Source organism: Anabrus simplex, chromosome 3 (assembly GCF_040414725.1).
Source record: "Anabrus simplex isolate iqAnaSimp1 chromosome 3, ASM4041472v1, whole genome shotgun sequence".
Classification (NCBI taxonomy): domain Eukaryota; kingdom Metazoa; phylum Arthropoda; class Insecta; order Orthoptera; family Tettigoniidae; genus Anabrus; species Anabrus simplex.
In genome coordinates this window covers 181423714-181438984 of record NC_090267.1, presented here as the reverse complement: position 1 = coordinate 181438984, position 15271 = coordinate 181423714, and the positions used below count along the sequence as shown (strand labels likewise).

Below are 15271 nucleotides of genomic sequence, written 5' to 3'. Positions count from 1 at the left end.
TTCATTTCTGCGACCCAGAAAACTATGGATTCGACACTATTTTCGATTATTTTTATATCTCACTCGCTCCCGACCCAAACGGGGCTAAAATTGGACTTTCAAATATCCGGAGTGTCACTATTCATCGCAGCGACCCCAAATATGGATTCGATGCTATTATCGATTATTTTAATAAATCAGCCCCTCGCCCCCTCCCCACTCGCATTTAAGGGTGCTTTTAAGTTTGGTTGAAATCGCTTCAGTGGTTTAGGAGATGTAATACATAAATACATAAATATCCACATACAATGACATTGATGTATATAGATCTATAGATAGATTACATAGACTCGCCTTTGCTCGTTGGGAACCGCCAGTTGCTCTTCGTTAGGAGTGGGTTATAACTGGTGTCATTCCACTCTTGATATATATATATATATTTTTTTTTTTTTGCTAGGGGCTTTACGTCGCACCGACACAGAAAGGTCTTATGGCGACGATGGGAAAGGAAAGGCCTAGGAGTTGGAAGGAAGCGGCCGTGGCCTTAATTAAGGTACAACCCCAGCATTTTCCTGGTGTGAAAATGGGAAACCACGGAAAACCATCTTCAGGGCTGCCGATAGTGGGATTCGAACCTACTATCTCCCGGATGCAAGCTCACAGCCGCGCGCCTCTACGCGCACGGCCAACTCGCCCGGTCTTGATATTCTATATGTTTCACAGTTTCTTATATATTTTACACATCTAATAGAGAGCTACATTGTTCAAATTGAGCAGACCTATCAAAGTTGGTCCTATATATTGCAAGTACGTCTCTATCACGGCATGTTGGATTGCTATTTTCAAAAAACAGCCACGGTCATTCATGAAGCTCCTAGCAAGGGATGGTACTATTTATAAACCATGGTGACGTGTTCCCATCCTCCTATATACAGCATTTCTTAACGGACTATCAGGATATAGCGTAAGCTGCTGTCGCCTAGCAACAGTTTGTCCATCAAGTCGATTCAATCTTGGTGCGGCTTTGCAATTTAATAATCTATACTAATATTATAAAGAGGAAAAATTTGTATATTTGTTTGTAACGGATAGACTCAAAAACTACTGAACCATTTAAAAAATTACTTCACTTATAGAAAGCTGCATTGCCAGTGAGTAACATAGGCTGTATTTTATTTTCAAAACAATTCGACGGGTGGTGCGACGGAGGGGTGATTTTAAAAACAGGCTAATATAGGCGAAATATCGAATTTGTCGTACAAGGACGAGACAAAGTTCATTTTAAGCCCTTTGATGCAAATAACAAACTCGGTAAGCCATACGGGCCCGAAAACCATGTTTTAACGCCCTAAAACCAACCGTTATGGAGATATTGTCACCATACTACGCCTGTTCTAGGAATCGTATAAAAGAAATGAACTGCCGTAACCATGGCAACGTCAGCTCCAGGATTCTAGAGTAGCGAGATTATGTATGTACGTTTGGGCATAGCTGCCAACCAAAATTGGTTCACATATGACTTTCTATCTGAAAAAAATATACTCTTGTGTAAGACACTCATAGGATTTCTTTGCGCGGAGATGGAAAGGGGTTGAAGTATAAAAATAATATATATGTCATTGTTTGTTTGTTTGTATGTATGTATTACATCTCCTCCTAAACCGCAGGAGCGATTTCAACTAAATTTGGTACACTTATGACTTAGTACCAGGAGACAAACCGCGTGGGGGTAAGACACCCCTAGCACCCTTACGGGCAGGGGGTGAGGGGGGGTAAGGTACAAAAATAATCTTGAATAGTACCGAATCCATAGTTTTCTTGGTCGCTGAAATGAATAGTGACATTCAACATTTTTTAAAGTTCATATTCAGCCCCGTTTGGGGTGGGTGTGAGGGGGGAGTGAGATACAAAAATAATCTAAAATAGTGTCGAATCTACAGTTTTGGTTTTACTGAGATGAATGGTGACAATCCAGAGTTTTTATCTCTTACGGGTGGGGGCGAGAGGTGGGACAGTCTCATTCATAGTTGAAATCCTGTACATCGTATCTATAGTGCGACGGCTAAATACATATAGTTATCACTTATTAATTTTTGACAGGATCAAATACTTCCCAGTCCAATCGACAAATCGAATCGAAGGACAAAGTTTACTCGAAAGTTAAATAATCTAAAACTTGAAATCAAACACATCTAAATAATTCTAAAACTACATAGTAGATCGTAACATATCATTCTGCAAGTCAAAAATGAATTACATACAATTTCACTTCACACATAACTAACTGGTAATACAAATCTTAAAGGTAAACATTCAGAAACTATCCGGGCAACGCTGGGTACTACAGTTTGTATTACATAAAATTACTCACAGTAATAAAACTACCTATCCGATTTTGTTCAAACCACTTCATGATCCCTCTCAGATGTAATAACAAACTGTGAAAATTTCAGCGAAATCGGTCCAGTAGTTTTTGAGTCTATTAATTACAAATATACCATCATCCAATTATATATACATATATATATATATATATAGATGGTTTGGCAGAATAGCAGGTTTTATAGCCTGAGTCGCGCCATGTAAATAAAGGAATAATAATAATAATAATAATAATAATAATAATAATAATAATAATAATAATAATAATAATAATAATAATAATATCACTTGCCATCCTGGAGCGTTTGGAAGCACAAGTCGAACATCAAATAGGTGAATACCAAGGAGGGTTCAGAAAAGGTCGCTCAACAGCTGAACAGATCCAAAATCTCAAAACGATCATCAGATATTGTACACTAAGGTCCAAGTAGTATGTGTCTGTCTTTGTGGACTTTAAGAAAGCGTACGACTCCATTGACCGGGAAGTCCTGCTAAACATCTTAAATGAATTTGGAGTTGATTTGAAACTGCTGGCATTAATTAGAGCCACCCTGACCGATACAAAATCCAAGGTGAAGTTCCACGGATGTCTCTCGCATTCCTTTGACATCAAAACAGGAGTCCGACAAGGTGATGGGCTATCCCCGATACTCTTCAACTGTGTTCTTGAAAAGATCATCAGAACCTGGCGGGTGAGATTACAGGAAACCAACTACAGTCCATTGAGAATAGGAACCAAATCCAAGGGGATCGCAACAGACTGCTTAGCATTTGCCGATGATACTGCTGTTCTCTCAAACGACATAGAAACCGCTAGAGCTCAAGTTGAAATTTTAAAGGAAATTGCCGAACAAACTGGTTTGCAGATATCGTTTGAGAAAACAGAAGTAATGACTAACATCAAAGAGGCTCCACCAAAACTCCATACAAAATACGGGGACATCACCCGAGTAGACAAATTCAAATACCTGGGTGAGATCATCATGAAAAATGGACTGGACAAAGAAGCACTTCAGGAGCGAGTACGCAAACTGGAAATAGCCTACCAAACATCCCGCACAATCTACAACAAAAAATGCCTTTCCCAAAACACCAAGATACGTCACTATGAAACAGTTCTGAAGCCAGTAGTTCTATATGCAGCCGAAACCCTGTCTCTAAATGCCAACAAAGGACTCCTTGAAGAACTGGAGAAAAGAGAACGCAAAATTGTGAGAGGAATCTTGGGATCAAAGTACAGAAATGGAATCCATCAAAAGAGATCCAACAAGGAAGTCTACAGCAAAATAGAGAAAATTACCGACACAGTCAGAAAAAGACGGGCACGATTTTACGGTCATCTGAAAAGAATAGACAGAAGAAAGTTAACTAAAGAAATCTTCCACTTTTTTTAATTCAAACTCCAAAACCACAATTCCCTGGTTTAGAAATACCAAAGAAGACCTGCAAATGCTACATATCTCAGCTGAAGACGCCTTTAACAGAGATCTCTTCCGCAAGAAAATATTGACGAACGGGCTAAACCGAGACGAGCAACTGAAGAGAAGACACGGTGCCCCTTGGACAGAGGAGCGTAAGCAGGCCCACTCACAAAGAATGAGGGAAATTTGGGCTCTAAAGAAGGCCAAGTTCAGTGTCAAATGCAACAAGACTTAACGTGGTCCTTGACGGCCCCAGCGAATTATATATAATAATAATAATATGTGCAGAAGTTGCAATAACTCCTGACATGCTTGGTGGTGCAGTTGGCTAGATATTTACCTCTTGCAGTGAAATTCCTGAAGTCGAAGCGAAGTATAGTCAGTTATCATTTCTCTGTTTAGTCTTCAGCCCGAAGACCGGTTGGATCCAAAAACACACCACCAAAAGTTATGCAGTTGTAGGTAAACCATCAAAGAGCAATGGCCGGGCCACAATGAGGCGTACAGGGCATGATGCGGATCAAGGCAGTTACTCCCCTCACTGGGCAGAAAGTAGACTAATGTACTATTGCTGCCAGACCGGCCGTATGAATAGAACGTTTCATATCATCCAGGTGCTCTATTCATCTTCGGAATGTCATTACTCATTATCACCAGCAGCTTCAACACTTTTACGTACATAAATGAGTGAGATTTCGGTGGATGCTACATTTTTCTGTAGCCTGTGCCAAGATATAATTGCACAAAATACTACATCTGTGAGGAAACAGTAGCGGAAGAGGGCTTAAATGAGAGACGTTTAAGTCAATTGATTCCAGCACTCTGACGTCACTGAAAACGTACAGTATTGTGGACACCAAAAGGCAAACAAGGCTCCTAGAACGATTTTCGTCTGATCTGAGGGTTGTGCAAAGTTCACCTTTGCGAAGCAATAAGGCTGAGGAATAGTCTCACTGACGCTCCATTAAATTATGTCGTCGCTGAAGAAACAATACCGCATATCTCACAAAGCTTAAATACATCTTACTGTAGGAGTGCGAACATACATTCCTACAGTATGCTACGGTAATGTTCATTTTCCTTTACACATAAGAATAAGGAAAATGAACATAACGAAAATTGTTCTGATGTACTGCATATCCATATGTGACTAGTCTTAACGGAAATACTGGATAGGAAGAGCATTGTCAGATACATTGTATTGTTTCTTCGGCGACGATGTGCAGATCATTTCCATAGACCCAAGTCGTTTTGGTAGTTCCAAGAACCTTCACGGGTCATGTAGGCCACTTGTTCTTTTTCTTTGTTTGTTGTTTGTTTAAAATTTCTTTTCTGTTCAGGTCTTGCTGAATTTTAGCAACAGTATGGCTTCTACTCCTTCCAAGGGTTATTTATTCCATTTCTCTTGAATTCTTCGTAACCATTAATTGTGATTAATTCTTGTAGTTATCTAGTTTGCATGGCGGAATTTCTTACTGACTTTGTATATTTCATACTAGATCCTGGAATTCCTATAAATTACATAATACATATCTAGTATTCTTTATTTCAGGTACGTCGTCCACTGTACTTCATGGCATTTCCATTGCTTCGATAGAGAGGTAAGATGTGTGTTAGATCAACTATTCTTATTTATGGCTAGATTTCCTACGTTTTTCTGATAAAGTGAGAGTAAGATCCAGAGAGAATTTTGTTGATGCTCCTTGTTGTTGGCTGTCTATAGTTCTAAACTCCACATTTTGCCTGTGCCATCAAGAGGTCCATCTCTTCATAAACGAGCTGGACTATGAAAGAAATGAAATGCGATAGACACTATACCTTTTGAGTGCTCTCATAGTTTGGGTGTATAAAGATGTAATACTGTCTATTTAATCCCTTAAACTACTATTGGTCCTAAGAGACACAGGAGTTAGAAACGTTCACACTAAAGGTTTCGATCTTGCTTAGTAAATCTCCTGAGAAGATTCTTTCGTATTCAGAAGTTAGTTTTGTCAGGTTTTGATCTCCTTGCCTTTTAATTTAGGAAAAGAATGCCGAATAAACTACATTGGCCAGCCAATCAGTAGAGAAAGGGACGCAACTCTTTTGTGGGAAATCACCCAGAACAAATCGAGCTGCTTTTCTTAGGCTTTTTTTTTTAGTTCTTGAATCATGTAATTCCAGTGTATGGGACCCTCACCAGGAGTACTAGATTCAAGAACTGGAAAAATACAAAGAAAAACAACTCGGTTCATTCTGGATGATTTTCGAAAAAAAAAAAAAGTAGAGTTACAAACGTGTTGCAAAGTTTGGACTGGGAAGACTTGGGAGAAAGGAGACGAGCTGCTCGACTAAGTGGTAAGTTCCGAGCTGTTAGTGGAGAGATGGCATGGAATGACATTAGTAGACGAATAAGTTTGAGTGGTGTCTTTAAAAGTAGGAAAGATCACAATATTAAGATAAAGTTGGAATTCAAGAGGACAAATTGGGGCAAATATTCGTTGATAGGAAGGAGAGTTAGGGGTTGGAATAACTTACCAAGGATATGCTCAATAAATTTCCAATTTCTTTGCAGTAATTTAAGAAAAGGCTAGGAAAGCAACATGTGAAAGTCTGCCACCTGGGCGACTGCCCTAAATGCAGATCAGTAGTGATTGATTGACGAAGGGTTGATCTTAGGTTGAAAGAAAGAAAGAAAGAAAGAAAGAAAGAAAGAAAGAAAGAAAGAAAGAAAGAAAGAAAGAAATAGGAGACAATAGAGGAGTGAATCCGATGCCAGGGTCAGCGCAGTACTTCGTTTATGCCTAATCAGCTGCGAGTAAGTTTGCTTGATATTTATAAGGGCTCTTTCCGATGTATGTGAAGGTCAGTAGTTAAAATGTTGGGAGTTGGGATTCCTTTGAACCACAGTCTTCAAGTTCTGGAAAATTTCATCATTAATAATGTGATTCCGACCATAAAAGTCTGAGTTGAGATTTCATGTCTCAGATGTCGTGTACTTCTTAGCATTTGTATTTCCTTACAGGCAAAATATACAGATACCCCGCGAATTGTACCTGAAATGCGAAACTTGTATCTTCTAATGCTTCCTCGCGCATAGTACGTTTTGAAAGTCTTATTCAGCACTATCACGGATGAATGTCCTCGACTGACCTGATTAAGGGAGGAAGGTACGAAGGGGGAAGAGATATCTAGTAGAAGAAAGTGAAAACTATGGCAGACTCAGCACAGAGCTTCATGGTTAACTCGTATGTCCTAATCGCGAGCAGTTCTTTCCACGCCCTTCTGCAACAGTTTAGCTGATGCATAATCAGACACAGTTAGTTTTGGATTCATTATTTTGCTTTCACTGTTACTTTATGCAAACTACTCAGTGTTTCAGTTTCTCTTGAGTAGGGTACGTTTTTCATAAAGACATGTTGTCATATTAGATCATCTTGGATGTTTCATTCTGGCTTGATACTGTAACGTGTTATTACACCCAAATTGCAACTTAACTTCATGTTAAAATCATTGAAATAGTCGAGAAGACGAGACTACCCTCATCGAATTAGTATGCTTGTATCAAACAGATCTCAAGGCTTTAATTGCTTATTCTTCGGTTTCTCATATAGGGATTGTCTTAGGGGGTTTCAGCAGGAGTTATACGCTTATAATTGCTCACGGATTATGTTCTTCTGGTTTGTTTGTATCAAAAATCTTAGGGAAGATAGCAAAGGAAGAAAGGAAAAGAAAATCCTCAAAACTGCTCGTGAGTTCGGACGTGTTTTGTCTTACGTCAGCAAACCAGTTGAACAACAACATGGAAAAAGCCTAACGTATTTTATATGGCAAGGTCGTGCTCTGCTGACAAGGGCTTTCGACACGCTGTGAGTGACAGTAAACATATTTCTCATTTGATGTAGAACTTCGTGTGTCTGTATTTTTAGCTCACAAAAAAAATAGTTGCCTTCTAAATAGCGCCTGATATGTTGCACAGCTAGTTCTCCATACAAACTGCATTTGTTGTAACATCTGCCGCTGGTAATCAATTAAATATGATGTACATTTTGCGCTAATACACGTTCAGTTTAATTAACTTAGTATCGCCAATTATACGAGTACCAGCACAATGTTGAGACCTTAAAACAATAACACATATCATGCAGCATTCCGAAAATACCCTTTTACGTGATCGATAATATCATCAGTGATTAAAATCAAAGCAGAAATGTTCCATCGCCCTTTAGTAGAGGGCATAATGTGTGGTATTTATTGCACGATGGAGAATTAGATACAGTAATATTCACATTGTTTAACGATCTGGGTAGTGACGCGCATTAAAACGTAGTAATATTACTCGCGCAGCCTGTTCGTTAACGAGCAGCACATCAACTGCTCAAAGCCCATGTCACCTACAAGAGTTCCAAAGAATGTGTAACGGCCACATTTCCTTATGGCTTATATGATCGAGTGGTCATGCGGTTTAACCAGAAATCTAAATGGAAGAAGACTGATTCCTCGTCTTTGTCCTAGGCAGCATGATCCCTCAGCTTGCCATGTATTTCGTAGATAGGGAGAATACAAAATATAATAAAACCCAGCACAAAAAACTGAAATATCATAATATGAGCACGCGTATTGTACGTATCCTCTCGAGTCTCCATCTGAACTAATTTTTCTCTTCGCTAGCATTGTCACCTACAGTATATTGAAAATAAACGGCTCTCTGTCCTTACTATAATCCTGAACAATGCTCTATATTCACTTCTATTTTTTTGCGTGGTCACTGCATAATCTCCAAAAATAGGATTCTACAGACTCAACGCATTCTCAAAATACTTTCCACACACTAAAACGTGAAAGGGCCGGCTGATTAGCTCAGATGCGTCAGCCTCTTGTCGGTAAATTTACTGGCACGTAAAGGAACTCCTGCGGGACAAAATTCCAGCACCTCGGCTCTCCGAAAACCGTAAAAGCAGTTAGTTGGACGTAAAACCATTATTATTATTATTATTATTATTATTATTATTATTATTATTATTATTATTATTATTATTATTATTATAAAACGTGAATGGGCCACATATCATTTTCTTCCTTCGGATTTTAAGCGCATCCAGACCATCTCCATAAGGTTAAGTTTACAGTTGTATGGGGCTGTCCCAAAACCTCGTGGCCGAATTCTTGCAACGTTACTTGCAATTACCAGAATGCTGCTGCATCACTGCTATTGGAGAACGAGACAAATGAACTTGGCTTATTGGTGCGGCGAGGAGAAACAGGTTCTGCTACTCCGTTAACATTGTCACTTGTTACCATGGCTAAATGGTTAGCGTGCTGGCCTTTGGTCACAGGGGTCCCGGGTTCGATTCCCAGCAGGGTCGGGAATTGTAACCATAATTGGTTAATTCCACTGGCACGGGGGCTGGGTGTATGTGTCGTCTTCATCATCATTTCCTCATCAGGGCGCGCAGGTCGCCTACGGGTGTCAACTCAAAAGACCTGCATCTGGCGAGCCGAACTTGTCCTCGGACACTCCCGGCACTAAAAGCCATACGCCATTTCATTTCATTTACCAAAGGCCTGACATTTGTTAACGAGGATGGAGTAATAAGGATGAGAGATTATGATCGAAGTCCCTAGTCTATCTGACAATAATTAAGTAATGGTAGGCCAGTTTAGTCGTGATGGCTGAATGGTATCGTCACGAGCCTTTTATCAAGACTGCCAGAGTTTGGTCCTGTCCCATGTGCGTAGATTTTTCTAAAAATGTTAAGGTCTCAATGGCTCGGATCCCACATAAAACAGAAGTTCTTGGTGCTGGTAACAACGGACGGTTCTCAGTTTTTTTGAATCGCAGGATGTTATTACTGCGCTCCCTCCGGATATCTCCTTTACTATTAGCGCAATGAGGCCCTGTTCGGAAGGGAATCGGAGGGAGTGCTAGAAAGGAAGAAACTGTTCGGAATTCAATGTTTTATCTACTTTTAACTGGAGATCTCCACGTATTTTAGTGAGCTATAACATATGTTTTATATGGGGTTGAAGGTTATTCCGGGGGTGATAAGGAGAATTAAAAAAACCAAGATATACATTCCAGTTCACTATCGTCCATGTACTACGAGTATGCTGTTAAGACACCAATATCGCATCCAGGCCTGCATCTGATAATGACAAAGCAGTTGTCAGGCCCTAGTAACACTCATAATATAAGATATAGGGGGTGTGTACGAGACTTGCGGGCTGACTGTGGGTGAGTGCGGCTCGTGTGACGGGGTCTACGCTGATCTCTCAACGCCGTCTGATGGGGCGGACAGCATTGAAGGCTGACGTCTGATGTTACCTGCACCATCCCTTAAGCGATCTTCATGGGAATGCACGTCCATAGTGTGGATTTCCTTCGTATAGCACCACAGAAGGCAATCCAAAAGAATTACATTATTATTTCAAGGGGGCGAGATCATTGGTCCACCATGACCAATCCATCTTCTGGAATAGTTCCTGTTCATCCATTGACGAATACGGCTGGAATAATGAAAAGGTGTACTGTCCTATTGAAACCACATGCGGTGGCGTACAATGAGAGGAACCTCCTCCAATAATCGCCGCAATATCTCTTCGCGGAAGTGAAGATAATGATCACCATCCAAACGTTCTTCCAGTACGTGGGTCCAATCAAAGTATCCTCCACTGTTCCTGGCCATCTGTTAGCTGAATATCCTTCCTGATAGGAGGAATATCGCACAAAATGAGGGATTTTTCAGAGCCTATACGTGTTCATTATGACCTTCTTTTACATCATCCCTCGAGACTTGTGACTCATCCGCCCACAATACGTGATCAAGAAAGTCGGATTCGTCGCGAAGTCTATGCAGCAGTCACTGAGAGAAACGGAACCGTTTTTCTTCACCTCAGAGTGCTTGTACATATTGTAAATGAAATAGGTATAGCTCATTCTCATGTAAAATACGTGTCGACGTACTTTCGTAATACTCCCACTCGTGTTGCGGCTTGGCGAGTGCTGATCGAAGAATTGGCATGCACTAGGTCATGAACGTCTTCCTCAGTTTCAAAATCCCATCCTTCGTGTCCATCTACTGGTTTCCTCCGAATTGTAGGCCTACCACTTCCGTATGTTGCGGTGCACTACCAAACCAAAACTGTCAGAGGCATAATTATGTCTATGAAATTGCAGTCTCTTCGGAAATTGATGGACGCCAGTATTCCCTTAAAATTGCTAGGGTATTTCAATCACACAAACCATACACAATGAAAATCAGCTTATTGAGCGTTCGTGCACCTCGCCATCACTGTCCGGATCGCAGCATGGAACAGCGACGGGAAGGAGAGAGGGAACACACTTCCGCTGTTCCGGACCGGACTGGCGCACAACTGAGTGAAGTTGTCATGTTTACTTTTGTATTTTACAACGAGCGTGTTGCCTGTCGTTACATATACGCAGCGATGAGCAAAGGTCGAGCAACGCAACGATAGCTTCCACAGTAGTCAACGTGGATAGACCTGTTTCGCTGTGCGTTCTCTTCCAACTCCGATAAACAGTAATTAAAAGATAGTAGTTGCTAGCTGCTTTACGTCGCACCGAAAGATAGATAGGTCTTATGGCGACGATGGGACAAGGAAGGGCTAGGAGTGGGAAGGATGCGGCCGTGGCCTTAATTAAGGTACAGCCCCAGCATTTGCCTGGTGTGAAAATGGGGAACGACGGAAAACCATCTTCAGGGCTGCCGACAGTGGGGCTCGAACCCACGGTCTTCCGGATGCAAGCTCACAGCCGCGCGCCTCTACGCGCACGGCCAACTCGCCCGGTAGATAGTAGTTGAACATAATTCTTGGTTTACTATCCTCCTTATCTTACCATCGTCCTCAGTCGTCTCCCTGCGTTTTTACATAGAGGAGATACCCTGTATCTATATAAATAAAATCATAACGGCCGTATGTTTGTATATTGACTATTTTGGCGAAATTTTCGTAGAGTTATTTGCTTCAAGTGTTAATAATGGCCATCTGCATATTTTTAGCTGTGGTGTCGGTTTGTCTGTTTTATAACTGGAAAACTACAGGATATATTTCTACCAAATTTCATTTATAGAATCCACCTGCCCTTGGGTAGGTTTTAGGGCCAATATTATTTATAAATCCATGAATGAACTTGGGGTTTATAAGAAGATTGAAACTGGTTTTACCCTCCCGCACAAAATACATGACCAACGTTAATGGAAATCTACCAGCCTTCTTTCTCATGTCCCAGGACATAGCCTAGAAGCGGGTGCGTGTAAAGCATATTTCTTATAACTGCAAAACTACTGAAAATATTTCAACCAACATATTTAGCATCCACCTGTCCAAAGGAAGTTTTAGGTCCATAGCATTTCAAATTCCCGGAACGGACTGGTGGTTTATAGAAAAGCGAAACTGTGATTTTACTCTCCCACAAAATATACAAGACCAACCTGATTGGACATGTATCAACCTTGGTGGAAATATATTTCTAAAACGTTTTCGATAGGAGGGTTAATAAGGGAGATATCACTAAGGGACGGTTTTACAGATTAAGTCCAGCGGACATAGCAAAACGGTGTATGTGGAGCAGATTCCTTATCTACACTCCCGAAAAGTGAAAAAGAGAACACCTTGAAGCAAGTGAATAAGGCCTGCCACGCTTACACAGGACACTAAGGGATGGCATTGCATGCGATGATCAAACTCGCAGCGCTGCGGACCCACCAGGAACCACGTTATCAGCCGTGAAACGTTGCAAGCTGCGCAAGAGTTTGCCGTGGCATAAGGAGCTCTGTCTGCGTCCTCAACATTAACATGCCGCGACAGCGTGTACGTGAATCATTTGTGAAAATGACAAGAGTTTTAGTAAGGGCGTATAGTGTGATTTTACTTCACTTCGAGGGAACATTGAACAATGCACGGTACCTCCAAACCATCATTCAACCTGTCGTGCTACACTTCATGCACCAACAAGCGTTGTGCTTTTCCAAAAAGAGAGTGCTCGTCCATGTGTATCTCGTGCCACCCTACGTGCTCCCCAAGGTGTACGTCAACTAGCCTGGCCAGCACGATCCCCAGATTTATTCCCCATTTAACATGTTTGGGACCGGATGATAGGTCATCTTGCGCGACCGGCAGGAAATCTGGCCCGTTTCAGGCTCCAGTTGGAAAGTGCATGGCAGGCCATTCCGCAAGACTACATTCGTCACCTCTACGATCATCTCCATGGGAGAACTGCAGCCTGCACTGCTGCAAAAAGAGAGAATACATGGTACAAGAGCGGGCATTGCGCACAGCCTGTAGACTGTACTCAGATTCGTACGATTCTGCCGGTGTGATCGTGTGTTGCAGGCCTATACGTCCTCAAGAGTGTCAATAAAATTTCCCTCTTCTGGATCGAATTCGTGGTGTTCTTTCTTCATTTTCCCGAAGTGTATATAAATAAAATCGTAAGGACCGTGTGTCTGTACATTGGATATTTTGACCAAGTATTTGTACAGTTATCCATTTCAGGTGTAATAATGATCATCTGCATATTTTTTAGCTTTGGTGTCTGTCTGTCTGTCTGTCTGTCTGTCTGTCTGAGTTCTTTTAACTGGAAAACTGTTGTATATATTTCTACCGCTCTTCATATATAGAATCCACCTGCCCTTGCTTTAGTTTTAGCGCCAATATTATTTCTAAATCCCTCAATGGATTTGGGGTTTATAGGAAGATCGAAACACTGATTTTAGGCTCCCACACAATACACATGACCAAACTTAATGGAAATCTACCAGCCTTAATGGAAATCAATTTCTAAAACTTTTTTCTCTTGTGCACCTTTTCGATAGGAAGATTAAAAAAGGTGTCATTAACGGACCATTTTTCATGGGGGCGTGAAGTTTTATTACAAATTTCCTCCATGCATTGAAGTTCGAGAATCACTTGAATATGCGGAATTTATAAGACGCTATTCTCTCAATCTTATTAGTGTACCAAGACTGGAAAGACTGGTTTTAAATAAGCGCCATTCGCAATGACGGTCTTGTGTAAGACAGGCCCACGGGCAGGTCATGTCTTTCACACTTGGACAGGTCAGTAACACATCACTTGATCCAAGTCGTTGAACTTCATTCAAGTGCCGGCAATAAAAGGAAATGTAATGTTCGTGGAATATTGCCAATTGTGTGATCCCCTTTTTTGTATTTCTGTTTTTGTATGGTCTATTAGCACCACATAAAGTGTTTTATTTCTTGTACGTGACTGGGCCAGCGAGAACCAAGCGAGTGTTTATGGTACAGGATTGCGGCTGGCAAGAAGCCATTTCATTTCTTGTAGGTCAGTGAAATTGCTTCTGGATTACTGCAATGCATGGCACTTAATTACCTCCTCCCACCTTACACAAAGTTACGCTCCATAATAGGTCTGTCAAGTTCTTGTTGGAGATCGGACGGCTTAATCTCGCGCAAACGGTGGTTACCCCCCAACGTGTTTACCCTCATGTTCGTCCTCCCAACACTCACCCCATAAAATAGTAGGATAGTACTTTATTTCAGATTGCAAGGCACCTCTCCCAACCTTAAACCTAAATAATTCAAACTGCTGCAGACTTCATAGAAACACAGGTTGTCAGACGAAGATCTCATGTGTAACTACACGGGTCTAATGATAAAACAATGTCCAGTTTCCAAGATGATGAATGGAAGGGTTATCTAAGTATTCTTGGAGACGCATTTATTAAGCTAATGTGGAATTCGTGAGATATCGTGAGAAATCGTATTCTAAAAATCTAAGTTTAAGAAATGTTCTGTGGTTTTATTATAATTACCATATAATCTAAAATAATATTTTTCCTTCTTCCGCTTTTCCCACACTGGAGCGGTCGCGGGTACGAACTGTGTCGCGTATGTGGGTCTGGTTCGATTTTACGGCCAGATGTCCTTCCTAACGCCAACGCTGTTTGAAAGAATGTATTCGCTATGGCGAATTTCTGTGCTGGTTGGTGTTATGATGTGTTGTGTGAATCTGAAGAGGAATGTATTTGGACAAACACAAACGCAAAGTTCCCAAACCGTAGGAATAAACCATACGCAGTTAAAATCTCCACTCCGGCCGGGAATAGAACCCGTGACCCTCCGAACTCAAGGCCAATACGCTAACAGTTCAGCCAAATCATATAAATTTACCTAAGATATTAAGTAATTAATTTTTAGATATTTTTACGTCGCGCCGACGGCCAGGTCTTTTGTCAACGATGGGATAGGACAGGGCTAGGATTCGTAAGGAAGTGGCTGTGGTCTTGATTAAGGCACAGCCCCAGTATTTTCATGGTATGAAAATGGGAAACTATGGAAAACCATCAGTGCTTGCAGACAGTGGGATTCGAATCCACTATCTCCCGAATGTAAGCTCACTTAGGATATTTACAAGCAAATCTCCGTACGCTTCTTCTATTGTTGCCTTTTTCTACGTACTCTCCACCACATTAATTCGCTGTTCAACCTAATACTTCATTTTGCAGTCGA

General features: G+C 41.1%; 1 protein-coding gene across 5 annotated transcripts in view; it reads left to right on the top strand.

Moving 5' to 3' along the window:
* Positions 1-15271, top strand: part of LOC136866122 (guanine nucleotide exchange factor for Rab-3A) — a 674264-nt gene that overhangs the window by 564957 nt on the left and 94036 nt on the right. For 2 of the 5 annotated variants that reach the window (XM_067142811.2, XM_068226614.1), the window contains one exon: positions 5335-5383. The exons of the other annotated variants lie outside the window; for them this stretch is intronic. The gene's annotated coding sequence lies outside the window, so the exon portion shown is untranslated. The remainder of the gene's footprint in view (positions 1-5334; positions 5384-15271) is intronic. 5 annotated transcript variants of the gene reach the window in all.